The sequence below is a fragment of the Garra rufa genome, chromosome 1 (assembly GCF_049309525.1).
Source record: "Garra rufa chromosome 1, GarRuf1.0, whole genome shotgun sequence".
In the NCBI taxonomy this organism is placed as follows: Eukaryota; Metazoa; Chordata; class Actinopteri; order Cypriniformes; family Cyprinidae; genus Garra; species Garra rufa.
This window is the reverse complement of record NC_133361.1, coordinates 103536204-103561164: the sequence shown is the minus strand read 5'-3', so window position 1 is coordinate 103561164 and position 24961 is coordinate 103536204. Positions and strand designations below refer to the sequence as shown.

Genomic DNA, 24961 nt, shown 5'->3' with positions numbered 1-24961 from the left:
CCAGTGGTTTTGGCACTGTGAGCAGGTGCTAGGTCGTGCTGAAAAATGAAATCTTCATCTCCATAAAGCTTTTCAGCAGATGGAAGCATGAAGTGCTCCAAAATCTCCTGATAGCTAGCTACATTGACCCTGCCCTTGATAAAACACAGTGGACCAACACCAGCAGCTGACATGGCACCCCAGACCATCACTGACTGTGGGTACTTGACACTGGACTTCAGGCATTTTGGCATTTCCCTCTCCCCAGTCTTCCTCCAGACTCTGGCACCTTGATTTCCGAATGACATGCAAAATTTGCTTTCATCCGAAAAAAGTACTTTGGACCACTGAGCAACAGTCCAGTGCTGCTTCTCTGTAGCCCATTTCCTGCACACGCCTGTACACGGTGGCTCTGGATGTTTCTACTCCAGACTCAGTCCACTGCTTCCGCAGGTCCCCCAAGGTCTGGAATCGGTCCTTCTCCACAATCTTCCTCAGGGTCCGGTCACCTCTTCTCGTTGTGCAGCGTTTTCTGCCACACTTTTTCCTTCCCACAGACTTCCCACTGAGGTGCCTTGAAACAGCACTCTGGGAACAGCCTATTCGTTCAGAAATTTCTTTCTGTGTCTAACCCTCTTGCTTGAGGGTGTCAATGATGGCCTTCTGGACAGCAGTCAGGCCGGCAGTCTTACACATGATTGCGGTTTTGAGTAATGAACCAGGCTGGGATTTTTCAAAAGCCTCAGGAATCTTTTGCAGGTGTTTAGAGTTAATTAGTTGATTCAGATGATTAGGTTAATGGCTCGTTTAGAGAACCTTTTCATGATATGCTAATTTTTTTAGATAGGAATTTTGGGTTTTCATAAGCTATATGCCAAAATCATCAATATTAAAACAATAAAAGGCTTAAACTACTTCAGTTGTGTTTAATGAATCTAAAATATGTTAAAGTCTAATGTTTATCAGTACATTACAGAAAATAATGAACTTTATCACAATATGCTAATTTTTATAAAAGGACCTGTACTGCCACTGCCTTTGCTCCTGCTAGACAGCACAGCTCTGCATTTTCCACTTTGTCCAAAATTGGTAACTTCAGCCGCTGCCCAAGTTCACCTGTCGATTCATTAGCCAGCGCCGCGTCTCCATGGACGGACCAGTCCCGTCACCCCTCCGCACCTCCCCAGGCGATCCCCACCGACAGCCAGGGACAGCACACACTCCGGCTCCATCGGGACAAACACCATCCAGCATTGGAGTCAGGGTAAATTGCGGAGATGTTATAGACGGGGTGACAGTGCTTAATAAAATATAAAATTGCTCCAATACTTGAACAGGGAAGACACACATATTGGACGATAGAGACCCAACAGAGACAGAATGCACAGACTTTGATTTTAATATAAGGGGTAACTGGGAACACAGGTGCACAGAATGACGAACTGGACTAAAGAAAAGGAACAGGACCAAAAAAGGGCACACAGAAACAGAAACAGGTCCATATTCCTGGCATATCATCCCCTTCTGGAAGGCGCATCCTTGCTCTGATGGAACAACAGAAGGAGAAGAATGGATATCCGGGAGGAGGATGACCAACAGAGTCCAAGGTGGAGACGATGGAGGGAGGAGCCTGTCTCTGTATGTCCTTGTGTCTCCTTCCCTTTCTCAGGGAACAAGGGTTGTAGTTTTAACCCGAAACAGTGATGTTAAAAATGCTAACAATGTCCTTTATTGTGTTTCAACCAAAAAACTGCACTTCCTGTGAGATCTCTTTTCAATTCATGATATACAAATGTGAAGTTCTTACATTGTAGACAGAGCAAACGCATTGTCCATATTCCTAATTATTCCTTGCTCTTTTATGCATTACAGTGTCAACTAGCTATATTGTGTTGACTTTGCTTAAAGTGTTCTATGGACAAAACATAATGCTTTAAAATGTGAAATAGAATGTTCCATTATATACATTTTGTTTGAAACTCTTTCTACACTAAGGGGATCTGTTAGACTACTCTCTATTATGAATTTTCATGTGCCTGTTAAGGCTTCCTTTTAGACTAAAACAGTTTCCACACTGAGAGCATGTGTAAGGCTTCTCTCCAGTATGAACTCTCATGTGCTTATTAAGGTGTCCTTTTTGATTAAAACTCTTTCCACACAGTTTGCATGAGTAAGGCTTCTCTCCAGTATGAACTCTCATGTGCTTGTTAAGGGTTCCTTTTTCACTGAAACTTTTTCCACACAGTTTGCATGAGTAAGGCTTCTCTCCAGTGTGGACTCTCATGTGTCTGTTAAGGCTTTCTTTTTGATTAAAACTCTTTCCACACTGTTGGCATGTAGAAGGGTTCTCCATTGTGTGGATTTTCTGGTGGATTTTAAGGTTTCCACCTTCAGCAAAACTCTTTCCACACTGTTGGCAGTGAGCTGCGTAGACTGTATGAGAGCTGCTGCTTACCGAAATTATTCAGTTGGTCCCGAATTATTTGATATTTTCCTATTATATTTTTATTTTGAGCGTATTTGAATTGTGAGATCCCAAGGGAGAACAAAAACCGGAACACAGAGGAAAATAGACATGAGCTGAAAGTCCCTGAAAACATACAGCACTGGCTAAATCAGGTAAGACAATAAGTATTTATTATTACCTTTTAAAAAAATAGTACAAGAGTTTACAAATTGGTAAAGGACATGTAAACTGCAGAAGTTAAATACTTGAGTGTGTGTTTGTGCTGCTTTATTATCACAGACAGCAAAAGTTAGAAGCTAATCGCATTTAGCGCGCTAGCAATATTAGCTCATCTGGTCATATAACGTTATATCTGGTGTTGTTGTGTGTTGCTAGTATTTGTTAATGTCTTTTAGAGATTCACATTTTTCGATATAAATGCCATGCATTACTGCAGGTGTGTTTACATTTTAATCCTATAATAACAGTCCTAAAGATGACATACTTTATCTTTCTTTTCTGAATATAATGGCAAATATCTTTAATTAAAATAAGATTGTTTAAAGGAATGGTTTAAAACGAAAAACAGCTTTTTAAGAAAATTTCAGTAAATCATTTATTCTTTATCCTTGTAGAGCCATTAAGGATCCAGCTTATTAGGAGTTTGGTAAGGAATTGTTCATCTGCTACTTTGCACTGTCAGTTCTGGTAGAGATTCATTGATCTTTTGTCATAAGTTTATGTAATGTAATACAAATGTACTCAATATGATTTTACTTGTTTCACTAAGTATACTGTTTTGTTAGAATTGTGAAAACCATGTTGTTTTAAACTTTAATCTGAATACGTCAAAATGTGTTTAATGAAGTGTTGTGCACTTTGTTTCCAACTCCACTGTTATTGGACTGTAAAGTAAAAATATTGTACAAGATTTTTTTGAATTGAGTGTTTTCAGTTAAAGATATTTAACAGTATCAACACTGGTATTTTATGAAATGTTATTTTTGGTGTCTTTGTTTATGCAGGACAGCACAGAAAGCACACAAGTCGAGGAGAGAGGAGGGGACAGCATCAGAAAGGACCTAGAGCTGGGACTCTTTCAAAGATCACCCGAAGCACAACCATGCTATATGCACAAGGCTGTTGTTTTTATCAGAATTTGAAGAAACATTTTGGCTTAAAATAATAAATACATTTCATTTAAGATATTTCCTGCATAAAGAATTTTATGGCAATTGCTTTTTGATCCCTTCACCACGACATGGTTTCTGTTGCAGGTTCCATTCTCAAAGTCTCTTATAATGAGACACATTTGTAAACCTGTTTTCACAGAACCATAGTTAACCACCAAATAAGAGATCAAGTGGTTTTAGTCAAAAAAGGTTTCTCTTGTGCAGCGCAAAATATGCATGTTATTGCTCAAAAACTTTTGAGTCTTTAACCTTCTGGGGTCTAGGAATTTGGAGAAGTTTAAACCCTGACATCTGTGTGTTTTTTTTCAGTATCTGAAAAAAATACACTACGAGTCAAAAGTTTTTGAACAGTAAGGTTTTTTTATTATTATTAAATAATTTCCTTCTGCTTTATAATATTTGTGTTATTTAAAATAATATTTAATATTATTTAAAATATTTTAAAATGTAATTTATTCGTGTTACTCCAGTCATCAGTGTCACATGAACTTTTAGAAATCATCCTAATATGCTGTTCAGGAAACATTTATTATTATCAATATTTAAGCAGTAGATTTTTTTTCCTTCAGGATTCTTTGATGAATAGTAAGATCCAAAGATTAGCATTTACTTGAAATAAAAATCATTTGTAAAATTATATACTATACTTCAAAACTTTTATTTAGCAAGGATGCTTTACATTGATCAAAAGTGATAATAAAGACATTTATAATATTACAATAGATTTCTATATCAGATAAATTGTTTTATTTTCAGTTCATCAAAGCAAACTGAAAGAATTCTACTGAGCTGTTTCCAACATATTTTTCTGAGCAGCAAATCAGAATATTAGAATGATTTCTGAAGGTTAATGTGACTTGATCATGAGTAATGATACAAATTCTGCTTTGACATCACAGGATTAAATTACATTTTCAAATATCTTCAAATGAAAAACATTTTAAATAGTACAAATATATTATTTAATTTTTCTGTACTTTGGATTGGTGAGCAGAAGAGACTTTAAAAAACATTTGTTTTAATTTTACTGTGAAAAACTTCTGAGTGGTAGTGTATAATGTCTAAAGTCTGATTACTTTGTATTCATCACAAACTGGGCTACAATAACATGTGAGCAGAATTAATGTGTTTGTATTGTTTGTACAGGGTATGTACAGTATGTACAGGGTTGATCTAAATGCAAACTGGTTGTAATTGAATGTACAGTTGTGTATTTACCGTTGCTGAAAGGTAAGTAAGACAGTGAAACTAAGTCGCTATTTCAACGGTGAATCAACGTCATAATATCAACGTTGAAATTTTTTGCAAATCCGAAAGGTTATTCACCGTTGATTCAACGTCGACAGATGACCATAACCCGAAAGGTAAAAGGGTGAAACAAAGTCGCAATTTCAACGGTGAATCAACGTTGTTACTTCCACGTTGAAAAGACGTCACAATATCAACATTGAAAATTTTTGCAAATCCGAAAGGTTTTTCACCGTTGATCCAACCATGGTACCTGACGTTGTTTCAACGGTGAATCAACATTGAAATGCCGGCTGGGTTACTACGATTCACTATAGTAAAAACAGGGTAAATTGTCATAAGGGATGACTGCACTTACAGCTGAAACACGTTTTTTTCCCCATTTAAATCGAACTTAATAACGTGTAAATAGACTTTAGAAAGTTAGATTACATTTACAGTTTTTTTCAGTCGCTAACAAGCGTTTGTCCAAACAGTTGTCACATTTTCAAAACTCTAAACACAATTAGCACAGCATCGGTCTTTTGTGGCCATACCATTTACACATTTCATGTCGTTTTCACCCAATATGCAATCAGTGAACACATTTCCACAATGCTTACCTTTTCTTAACAGACAAGCTATACCTCCCAACAAAATTATGGATTGTTTTTGTAGTATTTCCGAATGTTAACACACAACATCCCACAATAGCAAAAACAATATTCCAAACCTTAGATACAGTATATTTATATACTGTATAGGCCAATTGTGTTTTGTAGGTGCGAGTCTGTGTTAAGAGTTTAGAAAAAGTATCTGAAGTATGGGTAAGCGCTTGTTAGCGATTGAAAAAAACTGTAAACGGTGTTTCATTATGGGCAATTGGCGAGTCAAAAGTTTGTGAACGCCAAACACGGATGAATGACGGACGAAAACGTAACGAGTTACCAATTGAGAACATTGTAAACAGAGAGGAGGAAAAGTCGAAAACATGTATTACTTACTTTGAAAAGTTATCCTATATTCCGTTCGTCTGATTTTTGAACCTGACTTAGAATGAAACTAAGCGCTGTGAGTGGCTCTCAACAATGGACGGCGAGCGACGCGATTGGCTCTCGTCCATTCTCACAATGGACGGCGAGATCGGCGATTGGACGAGGAGACGGCCGCGGAAACAGACGATCCTGCTCCAGGTAGCGCCATCGAAGGCAGGATGACAAAAGGTGGCTTAAGCAGGAAACACCAGATAGGTTTGTGGTGTCTTGGGGTACAACGGTAGCATGGCTGAATCCAGATCAGACGGTTGCATGTTTCAATCACATCAGTTGATCTCTTCTTGACATCCATAGTATAAAGTCTACACCCTTTACCGTGACTGATTTGCAAATTGAATCAAAGCAATTAAGCAAGGAACGCCGACTTGTTTTCTCGACCTCCTGGCCGCGACAGAGTGCACCTGACCCCGGATCGGGAGGTTGCGTGTTCCAATTATGTTGAGGTCAAGCGAACTGTTCTTGACTTTGTGAGTGTAAAGACTAGCGGATTTGCATAGTTTATCAAAGTGCTTTAGCATGAAACACTAAATAATTTTTCCGCTATCTTGTAGTGCAACGGTAGAGTGTCTGGCTCCAAATCACCTTGAGGTCAGACGATCTGTTTTTGATCTCCTGAGTATGAAGTCCAACATCAAGAATGTTCCTTGAGCACCGTATATTTACTGATTTGCATTCTGTGTCAAGGCGGTTAAGCAAAATACATCACCTCTGGGTTCAGGACCTCGTGGCGCAACGGTAGCGCGTCTGACTCCAGATCAGAAAGTTGCGTGTTCAAATCACGTCGGGGGTCACGTGATTTCTTGTTGACTTCTAATGTGAAAAGAAGTCCTGTCTTTGTGTGCTGCAGTGGTTTCCAATCCCACCGCTCTGTATGGCTGCGTCCGAAATCGCCTACTTCTCTACTATATAGTAGGAAAAAAGAGTATGTGAAGAAAGAAGTACGTTCGAAACCTCAGTATTCATAAAAGAGTAGGCGAGAAATCCCCAGATGTCCTACTGCTTCAGCTCAGATTCTGAAGTCTTTCATCGATGGATACTTTTCAATCCCAGGAGGCCAAAACGTCATCATCGAACGTAATTGAGAACCGCAATGAAGGTGTTTACAAATGTGAGTATTACAAACCAAAACACGGTTCCCTGTCTTAAAAATCATATTTGTTGAGCTACTTTATCGTAAACTGTTGATTTGCATAAGGTGCCAAGATGTTATACAGTAGCCTATGCTATAGTATATTTGTGATTTCGCTGTTAAAACATGTTTTGTGACGTATAGCGAACATTAAACTCCAGGAAATACACGTTCGTCTTCAAAAGCGGATTTGCATAAAACATACATTTTAAAGACATTAATGTCTACTTAACAAATGACAGGAAAATGTTCTAGAGCACATCACAACAAAACGAAACATCTGAGTGAGTGATGGACGCTATGTGAGAATTCACTGTCACTGCTTTACATTAATGTAAGTAATGTAAATAAACACATGTACAAATAGTAGGCCTAACTGAACTTCAAACTCATTTCAAACAGAGCTATAACAGAACTTTTCTGATTCTTGATTTATGTGCCTTTGTTGCAGATCGTTTGTGGTGCAGCAGGACCTGAAAGGAAAGGTGACTGCAGCATTTTTAGGGAAAAGTAAAATCCAAAACTTAATATAAAGATTGATCATTTTGTAACTTCCAATACAGAGATCTAATGACATTGTGCTGTTAAAATGACAGCTTTTGTATTATATTTGTGCATCTTTGTGTGATCTGAAATGTCTGCAGACTGGTGTGTGCAGTAAAAAAGGAGAAATCCACAGCAGCATCCTGGAAATGAGACCCTCCATCACTCCACCTGCCCTTTGTTTCATCTGGACCAGATGTTGCAGTGGCCTCTTCATCCTCAGTAGAAAAAGACTAAAAGACCAAAATGTTTAAATAAAGCTTTGTTCCATGTGTATTTATTTATGTTCATGTTTACTTTTATTGTTTTACTAATTTATTCATGTTTCCTGATGTTGTCAGTAAGTAAAATATAACATTTTCATGAGCGTATGCATTTATTCATTACTTTATTGAAAAAAAACAACAACATTATGCTTGTTTAACTAAAAATATCATTAATTATTAGTCAGCATTTATCATTATTATTGTTGGTAAGTGTTGGAGTGTTATTTTAATTTCTAAGTAGTAATACTTATATTTTCCGAGTGTAAAATCAACAGACTTCTCCAAAGGTAAGATCTTTGAGCAACTGATTGACGTCTCCTTTGTGCAGATGTTGCAAACATGGAGGAATATGGTTGTAGTGTTACTGATGGCATGAGGTGTCGCTGTCGCTCAAATTTTCGTATTATTACTGCAGAATTCATAATTCCATACAAACTCAGGGAAAGTCTTAAGTATCTTTAACAAAGAACAATCATGACAGAAAACATAACTATAATAGGTTTGCGTACATAGTACAAGATTATATACAGAAAAAAATATATATATTTGAATATTCATAAAATCGCAATGAATTAAAAATTGCATTTTTTTTTTTTTTTTTTGCTATTTATTTATTATTATTTTAAGTTTCAGGGATGACAGGAGAGAGAAATTCAGCAAGAAAAAGGAAAACAAATTAGATCTAAGCTTGTTTTGCATAATTTTGCCCATTAACATATTCAAGACAACAAATTTGGGGCTTTTAGTCATTTTAGTATTGTTAAAAATATAAAAACTTCAATCAATCCAAAATAAGCAAATTTCATCAACATCAAAATGTTTACAGATAGATGAATTAAATCCGTCGCTCATATCATTTCATGTTGCGCTTGTTATAACGTCATAGGTCACATGATAACGTCAACATGGCGGAACGCATCCATACTCAACGAGATTTGGCTGTTGAGTAGGTACTCTTTTAGCGCTCCTTAAGTAAGTACTTATTGAAATTAAGTACCTACTCATTGAGTAGGCGATTTCGGACGCAGCCTTATTTTAGTGCTCGTGCACTGACATAAATGAATGACTTTGACAATGACCATTGTTTATATACAATAAAATAAAACAATGAACAATGAACAACGGACAACGCAGCAGCAGGATCTATGGTAAAAAAAGTAAGTACTTTAGATATTTTATTTGTAAATATTAATGAAATCCGCGATTCATCAACATTAATTTCTGTTTTCAAATATTCATTAAGTCATTTATTCACATAAAACTGTAGTTATGGCTCGTGAGAGGAGCGCTGCTTTCAGCTCTGAGACACAAATATGATGTAGATCGCAACTAATGTGGTAATCATTAAGAAATACAATTTAAATTAAATATATCGTTGTGAAATGAAGTGGCCTTGGGCAGAGCACAATGCTAAAATGTCATTGTGATCAAAAGAAAAGATTTCTGCGGTATATTTTTTCATTTTATCATTTATCAAAGTTCAAATAATACACTAAAGTTAGATTGACATTTGAATAAACACAATCTCCTCTAACGTTAATCCTGTTGTCTGTGCGGTCGCGTGAGAGCTCGTAGGTTTAGCCGGCTGAGGTGCACTCTAACACGGCAGCACTTGTCTCTCGCTCCCCTGGCCACGGCCTCGAGACAGGAGCGTGCAATTTTCTTAAGTTTGTGACCAAAGAAATTTGAGGTGGGTGTGGGTTTGACCTTTCTTCCTGGGGTAGAACAGTCCTTTTTGTGACCATAGGTGACTTGAGCACACTGCTAGCAGAAGGTAAGATAAACTTCACCTCTTAAAGTGCATATTGCAGGTTAGAGACTCCGGTGAATTGATGTATAGAAAAATAATGTAGGAACCAGATTTTCTTTAAAATAGAATTTAAAATACGCTATTAAGGCTTCTGGGGTGGTTTTTGTGAGAGAATTTTACTTTCGCATCTGAAAAACTGGCAAAACTGGCAGTGATGTCACGAGAGGGAGTGCGGTCATGTAAACCATAGGAAAACAATGGATCGCAATGACCGTTCGGACACAGAGAACATTTAAAATGTTTATTTACACTTCTATGACGAACCACAGACACAAATATAAGCCCGCTATGTGGCCAAGAGAGCAGGGACATGCCAGGATTAAACAGAACTGCGGCCAGAGGAGACAAATTAAGTTGTGTCAGGAGAACAGGGCAGGTGTCTGTGAGAGATCAGTGTTAGCTGACGATATCTAATCAGGAAAAATCACAGCATTGGTCATCTAGATTCTACTTACCAGTAACACAAATGAATAATCGTTGATCAAGCGTGTCACACTTGTTAATATCCGACGCAAACTGTACGTGAAATAGCAGGTTCTTATTACAGTGCAAGAGCTATAACCCACTGCCAAACCGGTCATGCTGGAGGATGTTGCAGGCAGATGAGCGTTCTCCAGACTCTGTCACATGTGCTCAGTGTGAACCTGCTTTCATCTGTGAAGAGCACAGGGCGCCAGTGGCGAATTTGCCAATCTTGGTGTTCTCTGGCAAATGCCAAACGTCCTGCACAGCATTGGGCTGTAAGCACAACCCCCACCTGTGGACATTGGGCCCTCATACCACCCTCATGGAGTCTGTTTCTGACCGTTTGAGCAGACACATGCACATCTGTGACCTGCTGGAGGTCATTTTGCAGGGCTCTGGCAGTGCTCCTCCTGTTCCTCTTTGCACAAAGGCGGAGGTAGCGGTCCTGCTGCTGGGTTGTTGCCCTCCTACGACCTCCTCCACATCTCCTGATGTACTGGCCTGTCTCCTGATAGCGCCTCCATGCTCTGGACACTACGCTGACAGACACAGCAAACCTTCTTGCCACAGCTCGCATTGATGTGCCATTCTGGATGAGCTGCACTACCTAAGCCACTTGACTCCGTCTCATGTTACCACTAGAGTGGAAGCACTGCCAGCATTCAAAAGTGACTAAAACATCAGCCAGAAAGCATAGGAACTGAGAAGTGGTCTGTGGTCACCACCTGCAGAACCATTTCTTGATTGAGGTTGTCTTGATAATTGCCTATAATTTCCTTAAAATGCCTATTGTTGCTTCCTAAGTGGGCAGTTTGATTTCACAGAAGTGTGATTGACTTGGAGATACATTGTGTTGTTTAAGTGTTCCCTTTATTTATTTATTTTTGAGCAGTGTATATAAATATATTTAATATTTAAACAACATATTTCTCTTAAATATATACATGCATGTGTGTGAAGTTATATATGCATAATAAATATACACAATTCACACATTATGTAAACAAAAACTTTTATTTTAAATGTGATTAATACTTTGACAGCACTAAATAATAATAAAAATAAGAATAGACAAATTTCTTTACAAATCCTTTCACCAATATCTAATATATTTAATTAGGGTGAATAGTGGTGAAGTGGGACACTTTCTGAAAATGTATATTATGCATACCTTTTTATTATGATCAAAATGTCTTAGCCGCTCATATGATACTATTCTAAATAGCTTAGGAGCTCTATTATACTATACACAATAAAAAAGAAAGAAACATTAAACACAGGATGGATGACTCTTCCTCAAACACACAATGACCCCAAACCACATTTTTCAAGGTGCTACTGTCAAACTGGGACACCTTTATTGGCAAACTGGGACACTTAAAACCCATTCAATTGTTATTCAAGTGTCGGCCTTATAAATTAAATACACAATAACAATATAAACAACAATCTTAACAACAATAATATAAACATCACTTTTTTAAGGAGTGCAGGTACAACAGATTCAACCCACCACCTCCCACGCCTGGCCACAAAATTTTATACTGGGTTTAATTTATTTCATACAAATTTAATAAAAAAAAACAGTCACCATCAAACCACCAAATTTCAATTCTGTATGGTAGTACACGTTAATCTACACGTCAATACAGCAAGTGCAAGTGAACACCTCCTTGTCTTCAATGAGGCCATTCTCCTCGCCACACGTCTCATGCAACCAGTCCTCGCAAACAATGCACATGATTCAGTCCTCTGTCTTCTTTGGATCATTTTCATCACCAAATATGGCTTAACAAATATTGCAAATATCCTGGCCATCCGTGCTTGTACCCTCCATCTTTGTTCAATTCAATTCAAGTTTATTTGTATAGCGCTTTTTACAATACAGATTGTTGCAGAGCAGCTGCACAAAAGTTTTAGGCTACTACAATATATTTAGTAGCTTATTAGTGGTGAATACTGTATGTTGAGTCTATGTACATATGATATAAATATTAAATCAGTAACTGTGTAATTAAACAGATGAACACTAATTGCAATGGTTATGTGCTGTAATCAAACTTGTAGGAAAATTATGTAGTGCTGTATGTTGTTTCAAGGCTGGCATCATCTGCGGTCCTCTGAGGGGTTGGCATCATCTCTTCATCTGAATCTTGTGTAAATCCTAGTTACCACGGGATGGAAATCCCGTGGCAAAGACAGAGAAACAGAGAAATAATTAGCGTAGCTGCTGTTCCAACTTCCGACCAAACAAAAATGATGGTTTAGCCCAAGCTGAAGAATATTAATGTGCATTTGATCAGATGTAACTGAAATTACAACGTTATGAGATACATTATGTGAATGCTTGGCTAAAGAGATGAGTCTTTAATCTAGATTTAAACATAGAAAGTGTGTCTGAACCCCGAACGTTATCAGGAAGGCTATTCCAGAGTTTGGGAGCCAAATGAGAAAAGGCTCTCCCTCCTTTAGTTGACTTTGCTATCCTAGGTACTACTAAAAGTCCAGAGTTTTGCGACCTTAGGGAGCGTGAGGGATTGTAGCGTAGTAGGAGACTAGTTAGGTATGCAGGAGCTAACTAGTTTTAGGCTTTTTTCCTAAAAGTGTTCTTCTCCGTCTTTGTCATCCCTTCAGGGTATGTCCCATGGGACTTGTAGGAAAAGATGTTTTTATAAATAAAAGGATCCATTTGAAGAAGTCACAATCATCAAACCCAAAACGAATGATTGAATGAAATCATGAAAAAAATTTGCGCGCGATTTTTCTACATTGTTTTTCTACATCCGCCCATAGATTAATTTTAAATTAAAGCAATTTATAGTGTAAATATTTTTATTACACAAATAAATAATGTAATTAATTCATTAATTAATAAATAAAAGGCTATTTTTGTTGTTTTTTGTTTTTTTGTTTGTTTGGCAGGCTTTGTTTTTGAACAGTGTCAATAGCGTGAGTCTCACGGTGAATGCGTGAGAACTAAGTAGTCAATCTTTGTTTAAATATCTAGCTAACTAACTAAATTTATGAGGGACATATAAAAAGGGAACTCAATTCCTCCATTAAAATGACTTGAATGGCTGTCCCAGTTTGCCAGTAATACCCTGTCCCAGTTTAACAATACGCTATTGGCAAACTGGGACAGTGTCAAAATCACATTAAAAAAAAAAAAAAGATTCATATGAATGTGATTTTTTAACATTCTGATTCACCATTACATCCTATAACAAAATATGTAAGAATTACAAATGATCCATGAGCTTTATTATTTTTATAACCTTAACATTATTTACCTCAGAATGCTATGTGACTTACCATCACAGTTCACTGCAAGGTTGTTAAATATGATGTGCCACACCCCGGAAGTGATGATTAGCCACAGATTTATTTTTTATTTTTTTATCACATACTTGCTAATGATGAACTCATTGTTGATTTTTAGTAATAAAAACATATCCATGAAAAGATATAAATTATTAAGCTTAACTGTCCCACTTTACCCATTGTCCCACTTTACCACTATTCACCCTAATTTAAAATATCTTAATATATCTTAATATTTTTTGCTTTTTTATATACACAAATGTAAATGGTCAGAAAAGAAGCCATCTCCCAATTTAAAGTTGACTTAAGGACTTTCAAAACACTCCTCCTTTCTCTTCTGATTATTAATGTATACCACTGTTTTTTCATTGTGTTTTCTTTTTCAAGAAATGTGAATGTTTTAATTATAATATTTTGTTATGCTTTGACTGTTAATTCAGAATTTGCAATTAAAAAAGGACTTAGGAGCGGGTTCGCAGAATGTTTTGATTCCCACCAGGGATATAAATAATTTAGCAGAGGCATATATATTATAAAATTATATAGCCTTTTATTTATTAATTAATTAATTAATTACATTATTTATTTGTGTAATAAAAATATTTACACTATAAATTGCTTTAATTTAAAATTAATCTATGGGCGGATGTAGAAAAACAATGTAGAAAAATCGCGCGCAATTTTTTTTCATGATTTCATTCAATCATTCGTTTTGGGTTTGATGATTGTGACTTCTTCAAATGGATCCTTTTATTTATAAAAACATCTTTTCCTACAAGTCCCATGGGACATACCCTGAAGGGATGACAAAGACGGAGAAGAACACTTTTAGGAAAAAAGCCCACACTTTCATAATCGAAGGTAACGTTAACATAATATTATCTTAAAAATCGACGTTGTAAATCATAATGTAGCTAATTGTTATATTTGTTATATTTATTTAAATTGTTTTTGTTTGTGCTACCCAATAGACAGAATTTAATTTGTACTGTAAACTACTCTATATCATAGCAACGCGCATACCATTTCCCCAGGATTTATGTTAAAAGTGTGCACAGTCTAGACGCTTAAGTAAAATGTTGATAAACAGCTAGCCTACATAATAAATATGCGTAAGCTTATGAAAAGCCGATGTTTCATGGTGTTCGGCCATCCACCCGTTAAATAACTTGCCCACCAACCCTTCGAATTTTTATAAAAAATAATATCAATGTAGTTCAGCTTACAATCGTTCGCTTTATACAGCACGAGCGACAGCGCAGGAGACAACTGAGCTAGCGAGATGATTGACAGGACAGAGACAAGCGCAAGACAAATTTGTTAATAAAAATATATATTGGTTATATTCCTTTGTTAAAAAAAACTATATATATACATATTGGATATATGTACATTGCATATTTGTAGTTGTATAGCCTACATTAAGTAGTATTAATATTAATAATAGCCTATATATTAGGCTATTTGTGTTACAACGCAGATGATGTTGTTGATGACTCAAGCGTCTAGGCTGTGCACATTTATACGTTAAATCATGGCAAAATGAAACGTTCCCGTGGCTGTGATATACATTACAGTACAAATTAAATTTTCCATAATCGGTATCTTCAGCCAATTCACATTACACTTTTTTTTGTGTGTAAAGAATGTAAAGAATTCTCTTCCACGAAGGCTGCATTTATTTGATCCAAAATCAAAAATTTTCAAATAGTTACTATTCGAAAATAATTTATATTTAAATATATTTGAAAATGTACTTAATTATTGATTTCAAAGCTTGAATTTTTAGCATCATTACTCCAGATCCTTCAGAAATCATTGTAATATTTTGATTTACTGCTCAAGAAACTTTCCTTATTATTTTTTATGGTTTTGATGAATATAAAGTTTAGAACAACAGCATTTATCTGGAATATAAACCGTTTGTAACATTATCAATGCCTTAAGCATTTTTAATAAATGTTCAGAATTTTTTTATATTAATTATATTATATAAATTCTTAACTTTGGATCTTTCTATTAATCAAATAATCCTAAAAAGGTTACTCAACTGTTTTAAATATTGATAATAATAATAATAATAATAATAATACTACAGTAATAATAATAATAATAATAATAATACAGTAATAATAATAATAATAATAATAATACATGAACAGCAAGTTTGCATATTTGAATGGTTTATAAAGGATCAAGTGATACTGATGACTGGAGTAACGATGCTTTGATCACAGGAATAAATTACATTTTAATATATACTTGAATAGAAAACAGTTCTTTTACATAGTAAAAATATTCTACAAATTTACTGCTTTTGCTGTATTTTGGATCAAATAAGTGCACACTTAGTGAGTAGAAGAACCTTAAAAATAAATATTAAAATTCTATGAAAAAAAAACACTACTTTTTACTGGTAGTGTGTAATGTACTTTTTATTGTTGGAACCTGTGTTTATGAGCTCTATAAACACTTAAAAAGTCCTTTACAACCCTCTAAAATAAAATTACGGTTAAATTAAATAAAATGTAACTACTTAAAGTTTCTTAAATATGATTTTTAACATAGCCAAATTTGTTTACACCAATAAAAGACATGTATACTGCATATTATGCACAATCTAGAAAGTGGTATCAGGACTTATTTAATAAATTGGCTGTATATCCAAAACAAAGTTCACTTGAGTATAATGTAAAAAAAAAAAAAAAAAAAACATTTTAAAAATATTAATATTCTGTTTAATGGCACCTTATTATATTTAGTTAACAAAATTGTTTTTTTTCCATAGATGGACAATTAATGTACATCCGACAAAAACAACAAAGGCGAGTCAAAGTTGTTAATGGGCCAGAGGAGGCCAACACAATTTTTTCACAGTTTCACGCCAGCAGCACTGGAGCTCACTGCGGACAGAACAAAACTCGAGATGCCATATCCAGGAGGTTTTACTGGCCTGGCATGTCACAGGACATCGATAGATGGGTAATGACACATGTGCTGGTTAAGTTTACATTTATGTTAATTAACAATGTATTTATTTTACTTGTTTTGTGATTAATTCAATATTCACTTTATAAGCAACCTAATTTTTTATCATAAAAAAATCCTCTAATGCTTTTGTCTGTTGTCACAAGGTGTCCCAGTGTGAACAGTGCCAGGCCAGTAAATCCTGTCTGAAACAGGAGAATGAAATCACTCCAATAGAGGTATGAATTCTTTTATGTAACATATTGCAATGAGAATGGACAAATATGACAAACAGTGGGAAATACAAATGCAAACCTAGTAGAAACGAAAGATATCAAGGAAACAGGAAAACAGAGAAAACAAGAACAAAAAGAACAAAAACATCCAATTTTTAACTGAAATAACCAGATTTCCAGAAATGTTGGGACACTTTTTTACATCTAAATAAAATGAAAGAATTTAAATTCAAATTGAGTTTTCAGTAAAGGGCGTGTCCGTGGCGGCCTGATAAAGTTTTATGTTTCACCATGGAAATAAAAGTTGTTATAACTCATAAAATGTCCAATCTACCTCAAACTTCACATGTTCGATAAGAATCCGGGCCTGAACACATCTGAACGCCAATATTCTCTCATAATTATAGCGCCACCTGTCGACAACAAGAAATGACTTTTAACAAACTCCTAGCACCACTAGCTGGCAGCAGGAAGTTTGTCACATTTACATGACTTTGACATATTGCTCCTATATTTACTGTATTAAAAGCATACTGCCCACCGTTAGCTGTTTTCCTAAGCCACTAGTCGGCGGTGAGCTTTAATTTGAAATTGTAATTTTTACATCCTCTGAAAGCTAGTACAATATTTGGCAGAGATACAATTTTTTATTAAATCTGTAATCTGAGGGTGCAAAAAATATATAACTTATTTGTCTAAAATAAGTTTTTAGCAATGCAAATTACTATATTTACCTGCAGAAAATTTACTAAATATCTTCACAGAAAAATTGATAATTTTGACCCATACAGTGTAATTTTGGCTATTGCTACAAATATATCTGAGCTACTTAAGACTTGTCCAGGGTCAAAAATGGTAAAAAAAAAATTAAAACATAGTAGATAACAAAAAACAGGAAGAAAAAGAACAATAACATTTATTTTTTGTTGGTGTTTTTTTAATTTACTCTAGGTGAAACAGCCCTTTGAGCTCCTGGGCATGGACCTTATTGGCAAGTTAACCGAAACTGATAATGGAAATAAATACATCTGTGTTATAATTGATTATGTAACAAAGTGGCCACAAGTATACCCTCTGAAAACGAAATCTGCCAAAGATGTTACAGAGTGCCTTATTAAATTTGTGCACCAATTTGAGGTGCCACAAAGGATCCTGACCGACCAAGGAAAGGAATTTGTCAATGATGTAAGTATTTATGTGAACATTATGTGAATGCTTATAAAACATTACTTTTTTTCTTCTTATTTTTTTCCAATATTAAAGATGTTTGTAATGATTTTAACTGTAACAACAATTACCATGTGCTTAACCCAGTAAGAAATACTAAAGTTTCTTTTTAAATTATAGCTAAACCGACATGTGTGCGCAATATTAAATATAAAAAGATCCCTGTGTGCACCGTACCATCCCCAGACAAATGGTCTCGTGGAACGAATGAACGCAACAATCCAAAGGTGCCATTTTATGTATTAATGCACAGCTACACATGTATCTAATCATTTAATGCTCAGCTACACATGTACACACAGTATGCTACAATGTATATGCTCTATATGGAAATCATACTACACAATCAACATTTTTATGTCAACAGAGCCCTTTGCAAGCTTGTGAAGGAACGCACAAAGGACTGGGATAAGCATCTTGATGCTGTGATGTTCGGGCTTAGGACAAAAAAGCAAATGACGACAAAATTTTCACCCTTCTTTTTGATGTTCGGGAGGGAGGCCCGATATGCTTGCGAGGTTCCGGAGCAATACAGGGTAACTAAAAATGACACACAATGCTTTAAATCAGAGGGGGGGGGGGATTGATCCTCGAGGGCCGGTGTCCCTGCAGAGTATAATTTCCACAGGCGCAATATTAGTGCTGTGAAAATTACACTCCCCCCTGTAAACTTGTCCCGTTGAAGCTACAGTCAAATGCTTTTTCACATACAGTCTCTAGAGTGAGATGTGATTAGCATACACACACACATAGCCTGTGTTTACACAAAGATGTTTCATATGCATTAACTGTTCTCTCTAGGCAGCGCAAAAGCAGATTTGAATGTCACATTGTGATTCAAGGCTTTAATAGACAGGCTGAATTCTGTCAAGATTGCAAGGGTGATTGAATCTGTTCGCAATCTGGCTATTTCCCTTGTCAAAAAATCCTATTGGAATTTCAGTTTATCCTTTAGGATCTTAGTGGATTCTTAGAATCCTATTGGACTTTACGATTTATTTTAATGGAATTTCACTTTGTCCTGTAGGATTTTAGTGGATTTTTAGAATCCTATTGGACATTACGATTTATTTTAATGGAATTTCACTTTGTCCTGTAGGATTTTAGTGGATTTTTAGAATCCTATTGGACATTACGATTTATTTTAATGGAATTTCACTTTGTCCTGTAGGATTTTAGTGGATTTTTAGAATCCTATTGGACATTACGATTTATTTTAATGGAATTTCACTTTGTCCTGTAGGATTTTAGTGGATTTTTAGAATCCTATTGGACATTGCAATTTATTTTAATGGAATTTCACTTTGTCCTGTAGGGTTTTATTGGATTCTTAGAATCCTATTAAACATTACGATTTATTTTGGTAGAACTTCACTTTGTCCTGTAGGATTTTCCTATTGCGCTGCCTAGAGAGAACAGTTAATGCATATGAAACATCTTTGTGTAAACACAGGCTATGTGTGTGTGTATGCTAATCACATCTCACTCTAGAGACTGTATGTAGGCAATGTGAGTACTACCATCCCTTCAAGTTTCAAGCTTCTGCGACTTGCGATTTGGTCTTGCACGATCAGTTTTACGTCGAGATTGCTGATCCGTGACTATTCTAACAATTAGAATAGGGTTTCAGCAGTACACGCTTGAACCCCTAACAAATTGAACTGGAAATAGAAACTGAGAGTGAGAAAGCAAAGACAAACACAGAAGCAGCCTACTTACAATCTTGATTTTTCGTACGCCCTTCTTTTCCACAATTTTGAGTGCCACCTGTTCACAAAGAGAAAAAAAAGATTAATTTTTATTATTCTTTTTTTTGTGATAACAATGTACAGTTAATTATCTGTGCAACATAATTCCAGTCATGAACCTTGATGTAAAAGAATGCTAAATCATTTTATTTTCAAGTAAAGAAACAAACCTTTTGTGAATCGGACAACCGGATCGCTTCATAGACGTCTCCAAAAGATCCATGACCCAGCTTTATACCAGCTTCATAATGCTGGAAGATGTTATCTGTAAAAAAAAAAAAAAAAAAAAAGTAGATGGTAAATTTACAGTGTAAACCATCAAAACTTTTGATTAAAGACAGATTATTATGGTGCATCCCACAACCTAAATATATTCACTTTTCATTAGAACAAAAAAGGATTTTTGGATTTGTTCACAAAAACCTTTTTTTAGGGGTCATTTTTAGGGGGGTTGTATTTGCATATTTTTTCACACATACTCTTCGTATCATATTAAGGACCGTTTTGGAAAGCAATAATGGGGCCGTTTAGAAAATGGGGCCTGTCCAAATATAGTCAATAGCCTATAAAACCTAAATGGAAACTCTAAACTTTACAAAACCTGGAGCACACATGTGACGGATTTTAGACAGCTTCTGTTACAAAAGTCATAAACATTAAAAAACATCATATTTCTATGGTACTATTACCTGTATTTGCCAAAAATGCTTTTTAGGCATTGATTTAGGTCATTACAGGATTGCTAATAATATGCAATGTCTTTTTTATATGTGCTTAAATGCTTTAAAGCATTAATTGCTGCTTACAGCTATATCTGTTTTTGTTTTTTATGCTTAAATACCTTTCTGCATCCTTAGAGAGTGATGAAAGGCTATAAATGAAAAGCAGAATTCACTTATATGGAGTTTTGATGCAAATGACAAACCTCAGACACGCAGTCGCTCATTTAGAATGAACCAAATACATTAACATTAGAATGAGACTAAGAGCAAATTGACCTGGAAACATGACCCTGGACCACAAAAACAGTCATAAGGGTCAGTTTTTTTTAGATATTGAGATTTATAGATCATTAGAAAGCTTTCCATTATTGTATGGTTTGTTAGGATAGGACAATATTTGGCCAAGATATGGATCAAAGGAATCAAAGGGTGCAAAAATAAAAATCTAAATATATATATATATATATATTAAAAAAAAATCTTTTTCAGTAGTCAAAATTAAGTTCTTAGTAATGCATATTACTAATCAAAAATTAAGTTTTCATATATTTAAAGTAGGACATTTATAAAATATCTTAATGGAACATAATCTTGATATCGTAATAATTTTGGCATTAAAGAAAATGTGATAATTTTGACCCATACAGTGTATTTTTGCCTACTGCTACTAATGTACCCGTGCTACTTAAGACTGGTTTTGTGGTCCAGGGTCACAAATATTGTGAAATAGACAGACATGAGAAGTTCTTTTGTGCATACAAATACAAAATGATCACTAAATGAGGCACAATGTCCAGAAAAAAATATTCAAACTGAGGTAGGCCTAATTTTAGCACATCTAAGGAGTCAGTGGTTGGGGTTTGTGTCAATAAACTGACCTGTCTTTCCTTTTAAATCTAAATGGATCTTTTCAGTCTCTGCATTCCAGACAATGTTGTCCGATGGCGAAACTCTACTGTTCTCCTGGCTCACAGATGGCTCAGCGTCCTCATTAGCTGTGAGGGATGATACACAGCTGTACCAGCTGCACACTGATGTAGTGTCGCTTTGCTGTTCAGCTTCAGGAATGTCTTCCTGCACAGCGGCAGTGAGGGAAGACACACAGCTGTACATGGAAGTGATGGAAGTGCTCCGAGGCTCTATGTTGTTCTGTTGGGCTCCTGTGGTGTTTTTCTTAGATTTACGTGAAAAAGCCCATTTGCAGAACCTCTTAAACTTATTTTTCTTTTTTACTGGGCCTGGGTTCTCCTCAGGCCCTGGTGAGACACCTGCAGCAACAGCAGCATCTCTGCACTGGTCCTGTTCTGCTGCATTGGAGGTTCACTTAGATTTAGGAGTAAATACCCGTTTAAAAAACCTCTCCATCTTTTTCGCCTTTCCTACTTTCTCTGGAACAGGTGATGCACATGCAGCAGCTTGCTCTGCTCTGCAGTTGCGAGACGTGCACGGTTCCATTGGTCTAGATTTCTTTCTGATGTTCTAGCGAAAACTTTTATCAACTGAATTTGTCACAGCTCGAACGAAATTCTACCAATCAAGTGATATAAGACAATTCGAGCTGAAGTAGCCTACTAAATTCTAGCAAAAATCGACTGATCTCTACCAGTGACAAATTGGAACTGCACCGCAACCCGACTGCAGTTCCACTGGCCTTTAAACGACTGTGACGTCACAAAGACCCACAACGCTGTGTTGCCATGGCTTTTTTCGAATGTTTAGATGCAGCGGCATGAAGCGCAGCAGGGCCGAGGGTGGGGGCATGAAGCGCCCCACCCCTCCTTTCCACTCCACTCCTTGTTGATCTTGATCGATTTTGAAACCGAAAAAACAAACAAACAAAAATAAATAAATAAAATAAAATAATAAAATAAAGCGCTGTTTGCGGAATAATAAATCAAAAAAGTAATACTTCTATAAATTATAATTTTTATTTGAATAAACTGGTTTCTGATTTCCAGATAATGTTGCATGGTTGTTTATGGTGGTGAGACGTTGTTTCTCAAAGCAGCACGTACAACTGGATGGAAAAAAGAAACAATTTTCACTACGAAATGAGTAAATTTCATCAACTATCATTTCCAGGGGTGTAGAATTAGGGGGGACGCATTTTTATCAAACAAACGTCATTCCATTGATACCTAATAAGTTAAAGTAAATATGCTACGTTAGAAAACTGCGCGCTTTTAAGGATGCGCATTTAAAACATGGATGGAAAGTAGGGGCCCAGCAAACATTGGTCCGACAGCGACGTCCTGTCCCTGGCCAAAAATAGTCGCGGTAGGACGACAAAATATGCAAAAAAATTTAACACAAAATATTTCTTAAAAATGCATTCAGATGCATTTGTACATGTCTACAATTATATGTGGTTGCATGTAAAGTTGTTACTTTGACTTTTAGCTGAGTGTAGTTCAAAATAAACCCGGTTGTGAAAGGACGTCCAGCAGGTGACGTCTTTTACACGTGCATTTATAGTCCATCGTCAACCTCTATAAAATCCTTATGAAATATGCAAAAGCAATTGTGCTTAAATTCACATTGGCATACTACAGTAATTAATTTTAGTGCCCAAATTAGTTTCTTAAGAGGTTGTTAATAGACGTCCACTGACGTCCTTTAAACGTTTAGTAAGACCCATGCAAACCAGCACGGAAATCTTTATTTAAAAAACTCCCATTTGTTTTACATCTTGTTTTATGTCAAATTCTGTTCACAAATTGCTTGTAGTTAAGTGTGAAATCACTGCATTTACCCATTATTCCCATACATTACAATATGATTTAATTGTTTCGTTTTTAATGATTAAATATATATAGGCTATATACATAAGTTATTCATAAAGTCACAATTTAAAGTCTGAGCTGGATGCAAAACCTGCTGCCAAGATGTTGTTACAAATCTCGCGATATGGTATCTCTATAGCAGATTATCTCGCGATATGACAGTTTGTATACTCAATTTTCCAGATCAATAGGTGGCGGTAATGCATCTTTTTATGCTGGTTTGGCAAAATCGCCAAAAACACCAGAAGAAGAGGAGTGAGCCGTAACGTACACGAGGAGAGAGTTTTTTGAGTTTACAAATCATTAAAAATTCATCAATGGGTAAGTACATTTTGAGGTATTTTATTAATGTATTTTATTTTTACTTGTTTTACTCGGAGGAACCAAAAGCAAGTATAAGCACACTGTCAAGTTAAATTAAGTTGGGCTAAAGTTAGCTAGTATGCTAAAAGGTAATGTTTAATGCTAGGGCCTTTTTTAACCCTAAAAAGAAACTCATCTGTGGCAAAATAAAAAGTTTATGAAAATTAAAAGTTGAAGTAGCCAGCTTTCGAATATTTTTAAATTTTCTCAATTTGTTGTTTTATGTGTAAGCGTTATCACAGAATGTTAAAGTGTGTTTGTGTTAATGACTTGTATGAGATATATTAAAAATTATATATTCAGGATACTATATGCATTGACACACACACACACACACACACACACACACACATATATATATATATATATACATTTATTATTTATTTATTTATTATTAGGCAAGCTATAAAAGGGAAAAAAACAATAGTTAAATGTATATATGTACTTTGATATCAATGACATGCAGCACATAAGAGCACATCGGTTGATTAAACATGTTTATAGATTAAATTAAAAAGTACTACTCAGATGTTGTCACGTATCAGTCAGTCCTCACTCAGCTCATCACAGATCACCGTCACCTGGAACCAATGAACCGCGCACCTGTCCTCAATCATCCTCCTCACACAAAAGCCACTCTCCACACACCACTCAGGGTCCGGGCTCGTTCTAGCGAAAGCGGACTTCTAGTGTCTCTCTACGAGTCTCACTATCTGAAAGAACTTACCTGATTGTACTTACCTAAACTCTGTCTCGTTCCAGTATTCCCAAAGTTCCAGTCTTCTGTGTCTTCCCAGTTCCAGTCGTCAGTCGTGTGTGGCCGTAAGCTGACTTCCACGTCAGCGGAGGTTTGTGGATTCACGGACTCTTCAGAATTCCTCCGTCAGTCGTTCTTGGAATCCACCCGTCTCGCCACCTGAAAAGAAAAGGATCAGTTACTCACTTCACATCTCAGCCCGGCTCTAAAACCTTCCCCCCAAGTCATACTGACCATCTCAGGATCTCTTCTCACCTCCGGCACTGCTGCTTTTAAAATAAACATTACCTGCACTTATACTTACCTTGTTGTCCTGTCTGCTTCATAACAGGAAGCCCGGACCAACAACAGTAAGCAGCATGTGCAACCCCGATCCAGAGCCCAGCCAGCAGCTATCACCCTACAGCATGGAGCACCAGCCAGAGCCCGCCGCAGCCGCAGCGCCAAGAACTGCCGCATTTAAAGCGACAGAGGACGTCGCGACTGACCAGGTGTGTGAGCCGGCTAGCGTCACCGTAGGAGTACTCGTGGAGATCGAGGGCTTGGAGGAAAGCCCCGCCCACACTCCTAACCCTGAGGGTGAGCTGAAACTGCGCTGTGGAGGATACTTTGAAGAATTATTGGAGATATTTGAAGCAGATTTAATAGACTGGTTTGGAGAAATAATTTCCTACCCTCCTGAGTCCCCGCTGGTTCCGCCCAGCCGTCCTGAGTCCCCGCTGGT

General features: G+C 36.2%; 1 long non-coding RNA gene and 1 other non-coding gene across 2 annotated transcripts; one reads left to right on the top strand and one right to left on the bottom strand.

Moving 5' to 3' along the window:
- Positions 1-6618: 6618 nt before the first annotated feature.
- Positions 6619-6691, top strand: trnaw-cca (transfer RNA tryptophan (anticodon CCA)). Its single transcript has one exon. It is a non-coding gene; the product is annotated as a tRNA-Trp (tRNA).
- A 9075-nt stretch (positions 6692-15766) lies between these two features.
- Positions 15767-19879, bottom strand: LOC141341238 (uncharacterized). The gene is made up of 3 exons (XR_012356643.1): positions 19783-19879; positions 19584-19631; positions 15767-17050 (listed from the first exon to the last, which is right to left on the bottom strand). It is a non-coding gene; the product is annotated as an uncharacterized lncRNA (long non-coding RNA).
- Between the last annotated feature and the right edge of the window lie 5082 nt (positions 19880-24961).